The sequence below is a fragment of the Schistocerca americana genome, chromosome 11 (genome assembly GCF_021461395.2).
Source record: "Schistocerca americana isolate TAMUIC-IGC-003095 chromosome 11, iqSchAmer2.1, whole genome shotgun sequence".
Lineage (NCBI taxonomy): Eukaryota > Metazoa > Arthropoda > Insecta > Orthoptera > Acrididae > Schistocerca > Schistocerca americana.
This window is the reverse complement of record NC_060129.1, coordinates 72,626,406-72,642,642: the sequence shown is the minus strand read 5'-3', so window position 1 is coordinate 72,642,642 and position 16,237 is coordinate 72,626,406.

Sequence of the window (16,237 nt, the reverse complement as noted above, 5' to 3'; positions counted from 1 at the left end):
CCCCTCATCCTCCTCCTCTCCCCCTTCCTCCTACCGCTACCTCCTCTCCCGTCCTGATCCCTCTCTCCTTGAAGCCCAGAACCTCACCCTCTTCCTTCGCCAGCATTGTCCTGGTGCCCACATCTCCCTCCTCACTCCTCGCCGAGATTCGGTCCTCATCTCCTCCCCCAGCCAGACCCTCCACACCTACCTCCTTTCCCGCATCCCTGTCACCCGCTTTGGCCCTCATGCCTCTCTCACCCCTGCTCCTCCACCACCTCCCTCCCGCCAACCCCAACCTCCGCGTCGTCCGCCAACTCTCACCGCCGTGATCACTCGGCTTAGTCCAGTGATCACAGAGGAGGAGGTGTTGGCGGAGCTCAAGGCGCATCCCCATTTGGAGGTGCGTGCGGTTCGCCGCATACATAACGCTGCCGGCCACACCCGCCTTATGCGGGTTTTTTCTGAGCACGCCCCCTCCATTGACCGTCTCCTGAAGGAGGGTGCCCTCCTTTTTAACCAGCGGTACAAGGTCGACCCCTCCCGTTCCCCTCCTCAATCCCTGCACTGCCAGAGGTGTCTGCGCTATAACGCGCACCCCACAGCTGAGTGCCGCGAGGCCCCCACCTGCCCGCATTGTCGGCAAGCGCACTTCCTCAGGCAGTGCCCTAACCTCCAATCCCCTCCTTCCTGCAATACCTGCAATCTCCCCCATCCCACCTACTCAGAAAAGTGTAAAGCCCGACCCCCTCCAACCACTCCTGAACTCACCGTCCCTGTCCGTCCCCTGGACGCCCCCACCCCTCCTGGCAAATCCCTTCGTCCCCCCCCCCCCGCTGAGGACATCATCAGGTTCCTTACCATCGCCCTCCAGAATGTTCATCCCTTTCAGCGCCCACACACCCTCCAACAGATCTCCCTCGCCGCCCGTTCCATATTCCAACTCAAGATGTACGCCACCTACTCCAACAACCAGGCCCATTTCACCTTCTCCCGCCTCGACACCCTCGTCTAAATCCCTATCATGGCGTGACAGCAATGTATCCTTTTCAACAACATCCGCTCCCTACCCGCCAACAGGAACCTCTTCCTGCACACCCTTGCCACCCACCGCGTGGATGCCTTCCTCCTTAATGAAACCTTTCTCCAACCCCACCACACCATTCACACTTCGCCCTACCTCCTCCACCGCTCCGATAATCCCCTCCCAATTGCGCGAGGCGGAGTTGCCATTGGTCACCACCGCCAGATCCCCGTTCGGCTCCAACCTCTCCTTCCCGACCCCACCGAACACTTGATCCTTAGTCTCTTCTTCCCCGGCCTTACCGTTACCTGCGCCACCATCTATGTCCGCCCCAACGCTCCTATTCCCTTCGACTTCCTCTCCCACGTCGATCGTACCTTTTCCTCCTACGTGATCGCCGCCGACCTCAACACCATAGTCGTTCCGCTGCCCAGTTACGGCGATGGCATCGGTTCCTCTCCACCCTTCAAGGTGACCACGTCCCCATCCCCCGGCATACCCGTCCTGAATCCAACTCCACTCCTGATGTTATCCTCTCCTCCCCCAACCTCCTTGGCCGCATAACGGTGGATGTCCTGGAGCCTATTGGTAGCGACTATCTCCCTGTCCTCCTCACCGTTACAGACGGTCGTCGCCCTCGCCCCGACCCTCGTAATGAGCCTCCCCCTAAGTATGTCCACGACTATTCCCGAGCCGACTGGAATGCCTACTGGGATACCCTTTCCACCCAGGTCGATAGCCACCCTCTCACCTACCACCACCCTGACGATGTCACCCATGCTGCCTCCTTTCTCCAGCAGACTTTGTCTGAGGCCGTGGAGGCCCACGTTCCTACTGTCGCCATCCACCCCCACTGTCCTACCTTACCCCCACAGGCCGTTCTCCTCCTCCGTGAATCCCGTCGTCTCTACTGTGCCTTCCTCCGCACGCGTGACCCGGACACACTACGACGCCACCGGCAACTCCAGCGACACGTTCGTAATTTGCTCGCGGCTAAGAAACACCGGGACTGGCGACAGACATGCACCTGTTTAAATGCAACCCTACCAATCAACTCGTCCAAGTTCTGGTCGGCCTTCCATCGCCTTACCGGAACTAAACCCTCCCCCTATTATCCTCTTCTCCATGATGATCACCCTTTCCCTGACTCCCTTAGTAAGGCCAATCACTTTGCCTCCTACCTCTCCGATGTATTTTCCATCCCCGATGATCCCCAGTTCGATTACTCCCTCTTCCCAGATATCCGCGATCGAACTGACACCTCTTCCCCTCCCCTCGCTCCTGGTTTCCAGTACTTGGACAACATTACACACATGGAACTCAATGCCCCTATCACTACACAGGATCTCATTGATACACTCCGCACAAAACGCAACACCGCTCCTGGTCACGATCGTGCCACCTACCGTCACCTTCGTGAAGCTCCTGTCTCTTTCCTCTCCATCCTGGCCAGGCTCTACAATGTAGTCCTGTCCACCGGTTACTACCCCGACCTGTGGAAAACCTCCCGTATCCTCATGTTCCTTAAACCTGGCAAACCGCCGTCCGCCGTCTCCTCCTACCGTCCCATCAGCCTTACCTCGGTCTTCAGCAAGGTCCTAGAATCTATCCTCACCTGCCGCATCCACCAGCATCTCCGCCAGCACCGCATCCTTCCCGTCACCCAGTGTGGCTTTCGGCCATACTTCTCTTCCGACGATCTTCTCCTTCACCTCACTCATCTCCTTTCTGAACAGCTTAATTCCCGTCGCTCCGCCATCTTCCTCTCACTTGACCTCGAACGCGCTTATGACCGCGTCTGGCATTCTGGTCTCCTCTTCAAGATCCAAACCTTTGCCCTTCCCATTAACTACGTCCGTCTGATCGGTTCCTTTCTCTCCCGCCGTCCTTCCTATGTCACCATCCATAACACCGATTCCTACACCTTTTTCCCCTCCGCCGGTGTGCCCCAAGGCTCCGTCCTCTCCCCCCTTCTGTACCTTTTGTACACGGCGGACATGCCGCCGCCGTCGCCCCCCGTCCAACTCCTCCAGTTTGCCGATGACACCGCGTTCCTCGCCCTTGCCCCCACCCTGCAACGCTCCCAACGCCTTCTCCAATCCCATCTTGACCGGTTCACCGCTTGGTGCAACCAGTGGTTGCTCAAGGTCAATCCCTCCAAAACCCAGGCGATCATTGTAGGCAAAACCACCCCTTCCTTCCGCCTCCTTGATTTCTATCTCACCGTCTATGGCCGTCCTATCGCCCTCACTCCCACCCTCAAGTACCTTGGCGTCACCCTCGACCGTCGCCTCTCCTGGACTCCCCATCTCCAGACAATCCAAGCCAAGGCACGTCCCCAACTCCGTCTCCTCAAGCTCCTTTCCGGCCGCACGTGGGGTCTGGACCCCTCCACAATCCTCCACACCTATAAATCCCTCATCCGCCCTATCCTTTGTTACGCCAATCCAGCCTGGATCTCCGCCCCCCCCTACCTTCTATAAATCCCTCCAAATCCTTGAACGCCATACTCTCCGCCTTGCCTATCGCATCCGTCTCCCCTCCCCCACGCGGATCCTGTATGATCTCATCCCCTTCCCCCACCTCCTCCTCTTCCTTGAAAGGATACGTATCCTGTACACCTCACGTAAACCTGATCCTCCTCACCCACTCGTTTCCCCGATCCTCTCCCACCCCCGCCCGCCGCCGCGCCTGTATTCCCACGTCCCGCCTGGTCTCCATCTCTCCACCCTCCTTACCCTCTCCCAAGGTGGCTTCTGCCAGCTCCCCCTACCTGATGATGTCCTCGTCCCCTCCATCTACCACTCTTATCAACTTTGATCCTCCCCCCCCACCTCCTATGTCCTCTCCTTTAGGCACCCTCCCTCCCTTCCCTTCCCTCCTCTTTCCTTTCCCCCCTCCTTCCTCCCCTCTCCACCGGGCTTCCCCTCCCCCTTCCTCCCTGCCCCTCTCTCCTTTGCCCATGGCATCTCTGCTCCCCCCTCTCCCATTCCCCTTCCCATTCCTCCTCCTCCACCTCCTCTCTTGGCAGGTCCCCGGACTCGTACATGCTCAGTGAACATTCGCGCGCCGGAGATCATCGCCGTCAGTGTTTCGTGTGTGTGCCTTCGTTTGTGTGTAGTGTTGTTCGCCGTCACGCCCCCACCGTTCACGTGCCGTCACAATCATCCATGTTCTGTGCATCGTGTCACCCAGTGTTAGTGATGTTTCTCGTCCAGCGTGAACGGCTACATGTTTTTTCGATTTTTAGTGTCTACATTTTTTTTTGCCCACCGTTATTACTGTCTACTCTGTGCCACCTTTATGTACTACTTGTTGTAACACTCAAGGCTGAAGAGCGGCGTATTGTGCTGCTGCCAGCCCGCCTTTGTATAAGGTGTTAAAATCACAATAAAGAAAAAAAAAAAAGCTGTAACCTGTTATACTTAACTTTTATTCTTTCAATTTTTGTAAGGTACGGATTGTATAATCCGTCCCTATATTAGAAGCCCAAATTGTGTAGCGGTATCTCTTCAGTGCTTTACTATACGTGGAATATATCTTCTCCTTTGAACATTTATCTTATCAACTGCAATATGGTTTGCTAGTGCGTTATGGGGCCTGACGTATTTGTATATATCCCTGTCTCACCCAGTAATTCCCAACAAGCAACTCCTCAAGCGAAGGGTCAAATCGAGTAGACTGGTAGTATTTCCAAACTTCGACTTTCGAAGAAGTCGGAAACTTAGTTTTAAACCTATATCGAGTTTACAGTAAAGCACCCACCTTACTTTTAATTTCGTGTTTATCTTCCTTGTCCGCCCAATCTGTAACTTTCATTGATTTAATGATTGCATGATAGTTTAGTTTTTTGTATGAAATTCCAAGCGTACTTTCGCCTTCCCTCGCTCCAGTATTGAAATGACAGTAAGCTTTTCTTTCGTCGCCGGCGCTCAGCTTTGGAAATCCAGGCAAGTAGATTCTAGACAGTAATGGGCTTTGTGGTATTGTGAGTTCTAAGAGACGAAAAGCAGAACACAAAATTGTTGGAGAGAAAACAGGAAATGTAATGTACATTCGGATTCTGGGATGCAAACAGGCTGATCGGTTGAAATGATTGTGGCTAGAATATCGTATTTTCCCATAGAATATAAATGTATAGGATCTATTTGAACTGTATGTACTAAAGCTGCACGTGTAGTGTTGTACTCGTGAACGTTATAAACGGCAGATTTATTTCATAGCTGTGTTGTATGCAACTTACTACTGTTGTAGTCGCATCCGTCATATCCATTCCTGAACGAAAAACAACAACCGATTAATTTTACTAAAATTACCACACGATCTACAATGAACAAATTAAGCTTCACACTCACTGAAACGAATTCCACTACAAACACAGCCGACACTCGCACAATTCTGGATAATGAGCAAAACCAAACTGAACCCATTACACCACACAAACGAAAACCCTGAACACACCACAAGAGAGCACAACAAACCACAACACGACGACATCTACAAACACGCCACACTCACAAGGCAAACTCCGCGCCGTCATGACGTCACACGACAACACCCGTACATCACGGGTCAAAGCCGACGCGTGGGATCGGACGCTTCTGTCGTCCCCTCTCAGATTATATTAGTGAATTATATAAGAAAACTTTTGTGGTTGTTGTTGAACGCTTTTGTGAACCTTTGGCAGACTTAGTGATAAACAATTGTTATGTTTTCTTCTGAATTTTCATTAAAATAACCTCATGGCTGACAGACAGCTATGGTGGTGCAGGGTCATTCATTATATACAACATTCCACATAGAATGAGCAAGAGCTGCACATGCAATGCAAATAGAGCAAAACATACATTCAGATTACTTTTATTGTTGTCATTGTCAGTAGCAGTGGGAAGTACATCAGTGGGGATGGTGGATAGAGCAACAGTTGGCTCTCGCCTTCCTGTGCATCGTACTGCAGCTGAGAAAGCTGTGTGGTGCCTAAAAATCAGTCATTACAGTGGGCACATAGGTGTCAAGAAAGAACAGCAGTTGGCTGACTCTTAGTCACTCCCACAATCACAGTTACTTTAATCAAGGCGTAGTGTGGTTGTGAAAAAAGTCATTTCATGCTGAAATTTGATCTGCACTATCAATACAAGACAGAAATATAACTTTTGTGTAAACTTTGCATCCTTAACTAAGATTTAACAAAGTTATGTATTATAGTATGAAGATATTTGAGAAGCTCCCATCTAACATCCAACAAGAAATTAGTTATCTCAGGAAATTCAAAGGAAAGTTTAAAAAATACATCAGTAGTGACTCCTTCCATTGATTATCTTAGTGCAAGGATTTCATTCCTTCTTTAGATGGATGGCAGGGAGTGTGTTGTAAACTGTCCTATGTAATTAAATATGTAGGTTACTGTTTTTTTATAAAAAATACTTGATTAATGAACTACATATCAAGTTTCTTATGACATCCTGAAGGTACCTAATGTAACTGAAGTAGCAGCAGCTTTCTTTCTAATTCACTAGAACACATTTAACTGGCATAAAAAGAACTAGCATTAAGCAGTATTGTGATATTTTCTTATTAATATAGTGTACAGCTTAAGCAATGTTTGGTTGTCTTTTGTTAATGTTTATCTTCACTTACTCGCTGTAGGTTCACCTCCTTGGCGGTAGAGTAGAAGAAATTTCTGTTCTTTTTCACCTTCTTGGTGGGATATACAGAATATGATGAATGAGTAGAATAAATTTCTATTCTTTTGAAATTGTGATGGTTTATTTATGTCAAGAAATGTTAGTAAATGTATATAATGTGAAGGTGATACTAGAATGCTTAATGCCTTGAACACGTACCTATATAATGAGTGTCGGTAAATCTGTAGCATCACAATCTTCAGCTGTCCAGTTGCAGTGTGAATGCAATACATGATCAGATTAGCTGATTAAATGTGCCACCATTTAACAACTTAATATGAAGTTAAATGTGGGAGTTTTTTGAAAATGATTTGCACCTAATTGGCCACAGAGTGGTGTATTCTACATACAAAATTCATATTGCTGATCAGTACATACATAATTCTTTTCTTACTTGACATGTATTGATGTTATTCTAATTTGACATCTAAAGATGTTTTTCTACTCATGTTTGTTCTTTCCGTTACTGCCAGGTTCTACCTTAAAATATGCAATAATTCACAATAATTCATTCAATATATCTTTTATGTATTTTCAGAAATGCATTGCAAATCCAGTACCACAACAGAGTGACTACAGGATTGCACAACCAAACGTTCTCTGCCACCACCCTATATTTTCTGGGATGGTTACTAGGAATAGGCAACAGCCAGTACCCAAGATCATTATTTTTATTTTACCATCTGTGTCAAATTAATGTGTCTGGTAATATATGAATAATGTTATATCACTGTCTGTAGTAGTATCATAGATACACTTTAAGAAAATGAAATGGTTTACATTGCACTGTGAAAACCCATGTCATAAAATGTTTATTGACGTGGATGACACGTTTATCTCTTGTGTTGGAGTTACTGTTGCAGTGAATGTGATTTTTTAGTATGACATGTTAAAAACATCAGCAGTAAAATAAATTTGTTTATTGCAGAAGGAGTTACCGGTGTGTCTTTTAAATATGTTGTATTGTCCCATCTTATACATGTGTTGTTCACAATCCCTGCTCCCATCCCCACCCACAGAAAGTAATTACAGAATCATGAATCTGTGTTGTGATTGGTTCTGCATGGAATGTTGTTATAATATTCAAAATTTGTTTGCTTACTGTGAACTATTAGACATCAGCTGTATTAGGTATATTAGTGACATGTGAAGATTTGTGCCGGAGTGCAACTTGAGCCTTATCAAAGATTCACTGTGTGTATGTTTAAAATAAGGTATAATGAGCTAATTGTAGCACATTTGGCCAGTGATACACAGCTTCTTATTTGGCATGTGTTCAGTTCATTTTTTTTTTATTCATTCCACGCATCACCTCTCCTCTGCTTGTAACTTCAGATTGATTAGTCTGTGAGAGTACATAATGGGCTATGAAAATGAACACTTATTTACAACAGTTCCTTCTAGATATGTTCAGTTTGGTTTGACCTTCTGGATGTGACATGATCTTGAATAAAACAAGTAGAAGTAGTAACAGTTATGACCAGTGCTTGATTTATAAAAAAGAACAGGTACCAGTACTGTGACTTGTCAGAGGTATCAGTATGGCATACCATCACTAATCGAGCACTGGTTATAACAACCAAAGCAGTTGTTTGGTTTAGAATAGTGATGCCAGTAACTGTACCTGGATTTCTTCGTCTTGTCACAGCAATGAAAAATGAAGATATATGTTCGACAGTTTTATGAAAAGGATAGTTGCTACCCACCATATAGTGGAGTCGCTGATTCGCAGATAGGCACAACAAAAAGACTGTCAAACACAGCTTTTGGCTAAACAGGTCTTTATTAGATTTAAACAGCACACAACACAACACACAAACACAACATGCGCAGACATGGACACAGTCTCTGGCTGCCAAGGAAAGAGTTTGAGCATCTTGCACTGCTGCTCACATTCTGGCCTTGGCAGCCAGATGCTGAGGTCAGGTATGTGTGTTTGTGTTTACGCACACTGCCATTGCCACTCAAAGAAACTGATAAACAAAATAGGTCTTATGAATTTTTGTGTGGAGGGGGGGGGATGGGAGGGGTTGGAGACAGAGGGGAAGGTTTGCACTGCCCACATGCAAAATTCTATCTTAATATGCGTTAATTAGGAAATCCCAACCTAATCATGGATCTGACACTATAGATTTAGCATTGCGTTAATATACCAGAATTAAACAATAATTTGAAAGTGATGAATGAAATCAGAATATTTTGTGATTGGATCTGTATGGGATCTGAACCCTGTCACATTCATCTTTTTTTGTTGTAATATATTTGGTTACACTGATGCAAAACTTCAGAAAGAATACACAAGATGAAAACTCCATAAAACAAGATTGATGGAAAAAAGGAAGTTAACTGTTTAGTATTTCAAAACTAATCACCATAGCTGTGAATACATTTACGACCCTGTGAGACAAGATGGTCAACAGCTTAATGGAAAAATGTTTGCGGTGTTCTACGAACTCTTGGTGTGAACCAAACGAATGACCAATCTCTCTCCAAGTGATTTCCATATTTTTAAAGTGCTGAAGAAAGGCATTCATGGCTGTCCCTTTGCTTCAGATAAAGAGGCGTGTGCCTGGCAACATTTTTTCACAAAGGCGTTGACCACTGTAAGGCAATTACAGTGGAATAAATGTGTTAACAACTATGGCAAGTACTTCAGTATTAATAAGTAGTTTACTTACATTTTTCCACATTTTTCATATTTGACTGCCCTTGTATGCCACTCTCTTAAGCTTGCTTTTGTAGCTCTGTGTACTACGTACACAAGTACTCTATTATTATTTTACAGCATTTTTTTTAATGCCATGTTCCATTCATGATCTTGCAGCTGTGTGCTGGGTTAAAGCTATCCCAAATTTGGTAGGTTTTCCCTAGAGGGAGCTGTAGAGGGCAAAAACTGTAGAGGAAGACAGAGATTGGAATACGTCAAGCAAATAATTGGGGACTGGGGATGTGGGTTGCAAGTGCTACTCTGAGATGAAGAGGTTAGCACAGGAAAGCAATTCGTGGGGGGCCGCATCAATCCAGTCAGTAGACTGATGACCAAAAAAAAAAAAAATGTAATGAACACTCTTAGCTGCTTACAGGCATTGACATACGTCAATGGGGACAGATGAAAACGTGTGTCCCGACCGGGACTCGAACCCAGGATATCCTGATTACTTGGCAGACGCTCTATCCATCTGAGCCACTGAGGACACAGAGGATAGTGCGACTATATGGATTTATCTCTGGCCTCCCGCGAAACCCACGTTCTCAACGTATTGTCCCGCACTACATTCGTAGTGCCCCCACCCATTATACTCATTTCTCGCAGTGCGTTGCCGATTCCCGTAAGAGTTCGGGCACTGTTTGTGCATTTACACAGAAGAAGAAGATGGTCAAGTGGCCGGTGCGCCTTAACTTCTTCTGTGCGAATGCACAAACAGTTCCCGAACTCTTACAGGAATCGGCAACGCGCCGCGAGTATTGAGTATAATGGGCGGGGGCACTACGAATGTAGTGCGGGACAATATGTTGAGAATGTGGGTTTCGTGGGAGGCGTGCCACTGATGAATCCCTGTAGTCGCACTATCCTCTGTGTCCTCGGTGGCTCAGATGGATAGAGTGTCTGTCATGTAAGCAGGAGATCCCGGGTTTGAGTCCCGGTCGGGCACACATTTTCATCTGTCCCCGTTGACGTATGTCAATGCCTGTAAGCAGCTAAGGGTGTTCATTTCATTGTAATTTCAAGACATCTATCACATTGGCAGGAAAGATCATCAATTCACGTTTCACAGAACACAGTGGGCCGCTGACATATCCACAACCTCACCCTCTTGTACTTCCTAGACTGACTGAAACTGATGTCCACACGTATTTCTTCAGGTCATCAAAGATGTGAAAATCACAGAGTCAATTCAGAGAACCATAGCCTTCATCTGATTGGAGGTGTGGGGGTGGGTGTTATCGTGCAATAGGATGATTCGATCACACAGCATTCCTTGATATTTTGATGTGATAGCACGTCACAGTTTTGACAGAGTGTCTTCCTGGCATTGCACATTGATTGTGGTTCCACACTTGAGGAACTCAACAAGCAGAGGACCCAAGGAGTTGAAGGAGGAGGTTATCGTGACCTTACTGGAAATTGTGTGAACAACTTTGGATTTCTTAGGCAGGGGAGACGTGGGATCTTTCCACTGTCTGTTTTACAATTTGCCCTCTGGCTGGAATCAGCTTTTGCCCAATAATGCCTGCCGCCACACCACCATTCGAACCAAAGCTGTGCCTCAACAATTTGGTTGGGAAATACTGCAACATCCTGAATACAGTCTGAATCATTCGTAAGACTTTTACATCTTTGGCAATGCCTTAACAAGTTTGGTGATTACTTTTGAATGGAACCATTCCACATGTTCAGTTTTCGGATCCCTTATATATTTAAGTCATCATATATTTGAGTACTAACAACTAAAATTAATGAACTACAGTACTTATCTGCCTTGGTGAATAACAGTCATCAAATCCATCTGACATAATTTACCTCTATGAACATTGTGTGCCCACTGATACATAAGTGTTAAGTGTAACAGGATTTAGATTAGTCTCTTGCTTCTGTAGAGCAGAAATGGAAACAGAAGGAGCTGCTGCATTCATCAGGAATTGTCATCTGCCTAAAGCAGCTTGTGGAAGCATGCAGGACAGAACTAGAATTTCATATTAAATCATTTATAATGGTAAGGGTGTACTGAACGCCACTGGGTAATTTTAATCTGTTCATAGATCACATTGATGTTCTATAGGCATATGTAACAGCAATAAAAAAAGATAAACAGTGATTCTGATAACTTTAATGTAGATTATCTTAAAGACTTGTCCAGTAAGGATTTATCAGTTAGTAACACTATCATTCACGTAATCCATACTGTCAACTTCCAAAATAGGGTAGCTAATTGCTCAAACACAGCTATTGATAACAATGCACTATTAATATTATCTGCAGGGTCATTTATATACAACAGGAACAGCAAGGTCCCAACACAATTTCCGCACATCTGAAGATACTTCTACATCTGACAATAAAATTCTATGACTTCTCTACCAAAAGGTCCTCAATCCAGTCACAAATTTCACTCGACACCCCATAAGATTGTAGTTTTGATAATATGCATAGGTGAGTTACTGAGTCAAATGCTTTTCAGAAATGAAGCAACACAGCATCTTCCTGACACCCTTGATCCAAAGCTTTCAGTAGGTCGTGGGAGTAAAGAGTGAGTTGGGTTTCACATGACTCATGTTTTTGGAATACATGGTGCTTGGCAGTGAGGAGATCATTCTGTTAAAGATGCCTCATTATGTTAGCGTTCAGACTATGTTCTAATATTCTACAACACATCAGTGTGTGGGATATCGGACAGTAGTTTTGTGGTACACTTCTACTACCCTTCCCGTATACATGTGTAACCTGTGCTTTTTTCCAAGAACTGAGCGAGGATTTTTGTTCAAGGAATCTGCGATATATGAAAGTTAGACAAGTGGCCAACTCGGATGCGAGTGCAATCAGACCTGCAGCGAGGAAGAGAGGAGACGAGGATCAAGGGAGAGATGCCAGAGAGAGTAGCTCAGGGATAAAGTGCACTGCCAGCTTCAGTGCAGAAATGACACTGGCACAGTTAAAAGTAAAGATAGATTAGAAGGAAGAGGAATGAATAGTACAATTAGGAACTATGACAGTATAAGGGGTGGACAGAAAGAGGACAGGTAGTTAAGAGAGTGAAGGTGGACAACAAAAGGAGAGAAAAGCTTAATGAAAAAAATGAGGAGGAGGGATGTGTTAATGAAGATTAAGATCAGGATGAGATGGTGTCGAAATGTGAGGATGTCACAGATGGGCAGCTCCAAACTATGGAGTCCAGGAAAACAGTACCAGGTGGGGACTGGAGGGGGGAATGGGGGGGGGGAGGAGGGAGATCCAAATGACCTGTGTTGTGTAGCACCCTTGAATCATGTGGTGGAGTATATTGAGCAACTGGGTACCGGATGTCCCAAAAGCATAAAGTTCTTCCATGCACATTTGTATGCTCCACCAGTTTAGTGATGGTCAGGTATGTATATAACACAGTGCAGTGGACACAAGTTAATTGATAAACGACATGCACAGTTTTGCAAGTTGACCTGCCTTTGATATTGTAGGATTTACTAATGGTGGAACTGGAGTAGGTGGTGGTCGGTTGGTGCACGGAGAAGGATTTACACTATGACAATCCCAATGGCAGGAACTCTGGAGTGCGGGTAATGGTTTGGGAATGTCATATAGTCTGACTAGGATGGTACGGAGATTAGGAGGGTGTTAGAAGGTGACACTGGTTGGTGCGAGAAAGATATAAGTGAGAGATGATCCCATTTCAGGGCTCAACTTGAAAAAGCTGTAGCTGTGGCCTCATAAAGTTATACCCGATATTTGAGGCTGACTGCTGAATAAATCCACTGCTCCCAAAGTACATTTTCCACAAGGTCCATGACGATAAGATGTGACATATTAGGGCTTGTATTGACATTTTTAGGCAGTTGTTTTTTCCTCACTCTATTTGCGAGTGGATTAGTACAGGAAATTATTAGTATGGTAAAAGTTACCCTCTGTCATGCTCTGTGCAGTGATTTGAGCAGTGTGTATGTAGATGTAGGAAGTATAGAAGAAGTTGAGGCCCGGGTGGACCTGGGCACGAAGAGGGGTCCGTCGTCACTCTTTTGTAATTGAGAACTGCATTAACAAGAGGGAGAGAGTATTAAATTGCCCAGGAGATTTGTTTGTGAATAAAATCTGTGAGGTAGCTGTAGTTGAGGACAGTCTGAGAGAGACTGTCAGTGTCAGTGTATGTGTTGAGGGATTCTGTGGTGTTGTTGTGGTCTTCAGTCTTGAGACTGGTTTGATGCAGCTCTCCATGCTACTCTATCCTGTGCAAGCTTCTTCATCTCCCAGTACCTACTGCAGCCTACATCCTTCTGAATCTGCTTAGTATATTCATCTCTTGGTCTCCCTCTACGATTTTTACCCTCCACACTGTTCTCCAGTACTAAATTGGTGATCCCTCGATGTTTGAGAACATGTCCTACCAACCGATCCCTTCTTCTACTCAAGTTGTGCCACAAGCTCCTCATCTCCCCAATTCTATTCGATACCTCCTCATTAGTTATGTGATCTACCCATCTAATCTTCAGCATTCTTCTGTAGCACCACATTTAGAAAGCTTCTATTCTCTTCTTGTCTAAACTATTTATCATCCATCTTTCACTTCCATACATGGCTACACTCCATACAAATACTTTAAGAAATGACTTCCTGACATTTAAATCTATACTCGATGTTAACAAATTTTTCTTCTTCAGAATCGCTTTCCTTGCCATTGCCAGTCTACATTTTATATCCTCTCTACTTCGACCATCATCAGTTATTTTGCTCCCCAAATAGCAAAACTCCTTTACTACTTTAAGTGTCTCATTTCCTAATCTAATTCCCTCAGCATCACCCGACTTAATTCGACTACATTCCATTATCCTCGTTTAGCTTTTGTTGGTGTTCATCTTATACCCTCCTTTCAAGACACTGCTCATTCCGCTCACCTGCTCTTCCAAGTCCCTTTCTGTCTCTGACAGAATTACAATGTCATCAGCGAACCTCAAAGTTTTTATTTCTTCTCCTTGGATTTTAATACCTACTCTAAACCTTTCTTTTGTTTCCTTTATTGCTTGCTCAATATACAGATTGAATAACATCGGGGATAGGCTACAACCCTGTCTCACTCCCTTCCCAACCACTGCTTACCTTTCATACCCCTTGACTCTTATAACTGCCATATGCTTTCTGTACAAATTGTAAATAGCCTTTTGCTCCCTGTATTTTACCCCTGCCACCTTCAGAATTTGAAAGAAAGTATTCCAATCAACATTGTCAAAAGTTTCTCTAAGTCTGCAAATGCTAGAAACGTACGAGTAGGTTTGCATTTCCTTAATCTTTCGTCTAAGATAAGTTGTTGTTGTTGTGGTCTTCAGTCCTGAGACTGGTTTGATGCAGCTCTCCATGCTACTCTATCCTGTGCAAGCTTTTTCATCTCCCAGTACCTACTGCAACCTACATCCTTCTGAATCTGCTTAGTGTATTCATCTCTTGGTCTCCCTCTACGATTTTTACCCTCCACGCTGCCCTCCAATACTAAATTGGTGATCCCTTGATGCCTCAGAACATGTCCTACCAACCGATCCCTTCTTCTGGTCAAGTTGTGCCACAAACTTCTTTTCTCCCCAATCCTATTCAATACTTCCTCATTAGTTATGTGATCTACCCATCTAATCTTCAGCATTCTTCTGTAGCACCACATTTCGAAAGCTTCTATTCTCTTCTTGTCCATACTATTTATCGTCCATGTTTCACTTACATACATGGCTACACTCCATACGAATACTTTCAGAAATGACTTCCTGACACTTAAATCAATACTGGATGTTAACAAATTTCTCTTCTTCATAAACGCTTTCCTTGCCATTGCCAGCCTACATTTTATATCCTCTCTACTTCGACCATCATCAGTTATTTTGCTCCCCAAATAGCAAAACTCCTTTACTACTTTAAGTGCCTCATTTCCTAATCTAATTCCCTCAGCATCACCCGACTTAATTAGACTACATTCCATTATCCTAGTTTTGCTTTTGTTGATGTTCATCTTATATCCTCCTTTCAAGACACTGTCCATTCCATTCAACTGCTCTTCCAAGTCCTTTGCTGTCTCTGACAGAATTACAATGTCATCGGCGAACCTCAAAGCTTTTATTTCTTCTCCATGAATTTTAATACCTACTCCTCATTTTTCTTTTGTTTCCTTTACTGCTTGCTCAATATACAGATTGAACAACATCGGAGAGAGGCTACAACCCTGTCTTACTCCCTTCCCAACCACTGCTTCCCTTTCATGTCCCTCGACTCTTATAACTGCCATCTGGTTTCTGTACAAATTGTAAATAGCCTTTCGCTCCCTGTATTTTACCCCTGCCACCTTTAGAATTTGAAAGAGAGTATTCCAGACAACACTGTCAAAAGCTTTCTCTAAGTCTACAAATGCTAGAAACGTATGTTTGCCTTTCCTTAATCTTTCTTCTAAGATAAGTCGTAAGGTCAGTATTGCCTCACGTGTTCCAGTGTTTCTACGGAATCCAAACTGATCTTCCCCGAGGTTGGCTTCTACTAGTTTTTCCATTCGTCTGTAAAGAATTCGTGTTAGTATTTTGCAGCTGTGACTTATTAAGCTGATAGTTCGGTAATTTTCACATCTGTCAACACCTGCTTTCTTTGGGATTGGAATTATTATATTCTTTAAGATAAGTTGTAGGGTCAGTATTGCCTCACGTGTTCAAACATTTCTACAGAATCCAATTTTGTGGTGGAGCAGATATTTTTGCTGCAGATGTGAGTGTTTATCAGAGATGAGAGTATTGTCATGAGTGCCCCAGGGAAGTGTAATCAGACTGCTGTTGTTTTCTATATAGTCGTACATAAATGATTTGGCGGACAGGAGGAGCA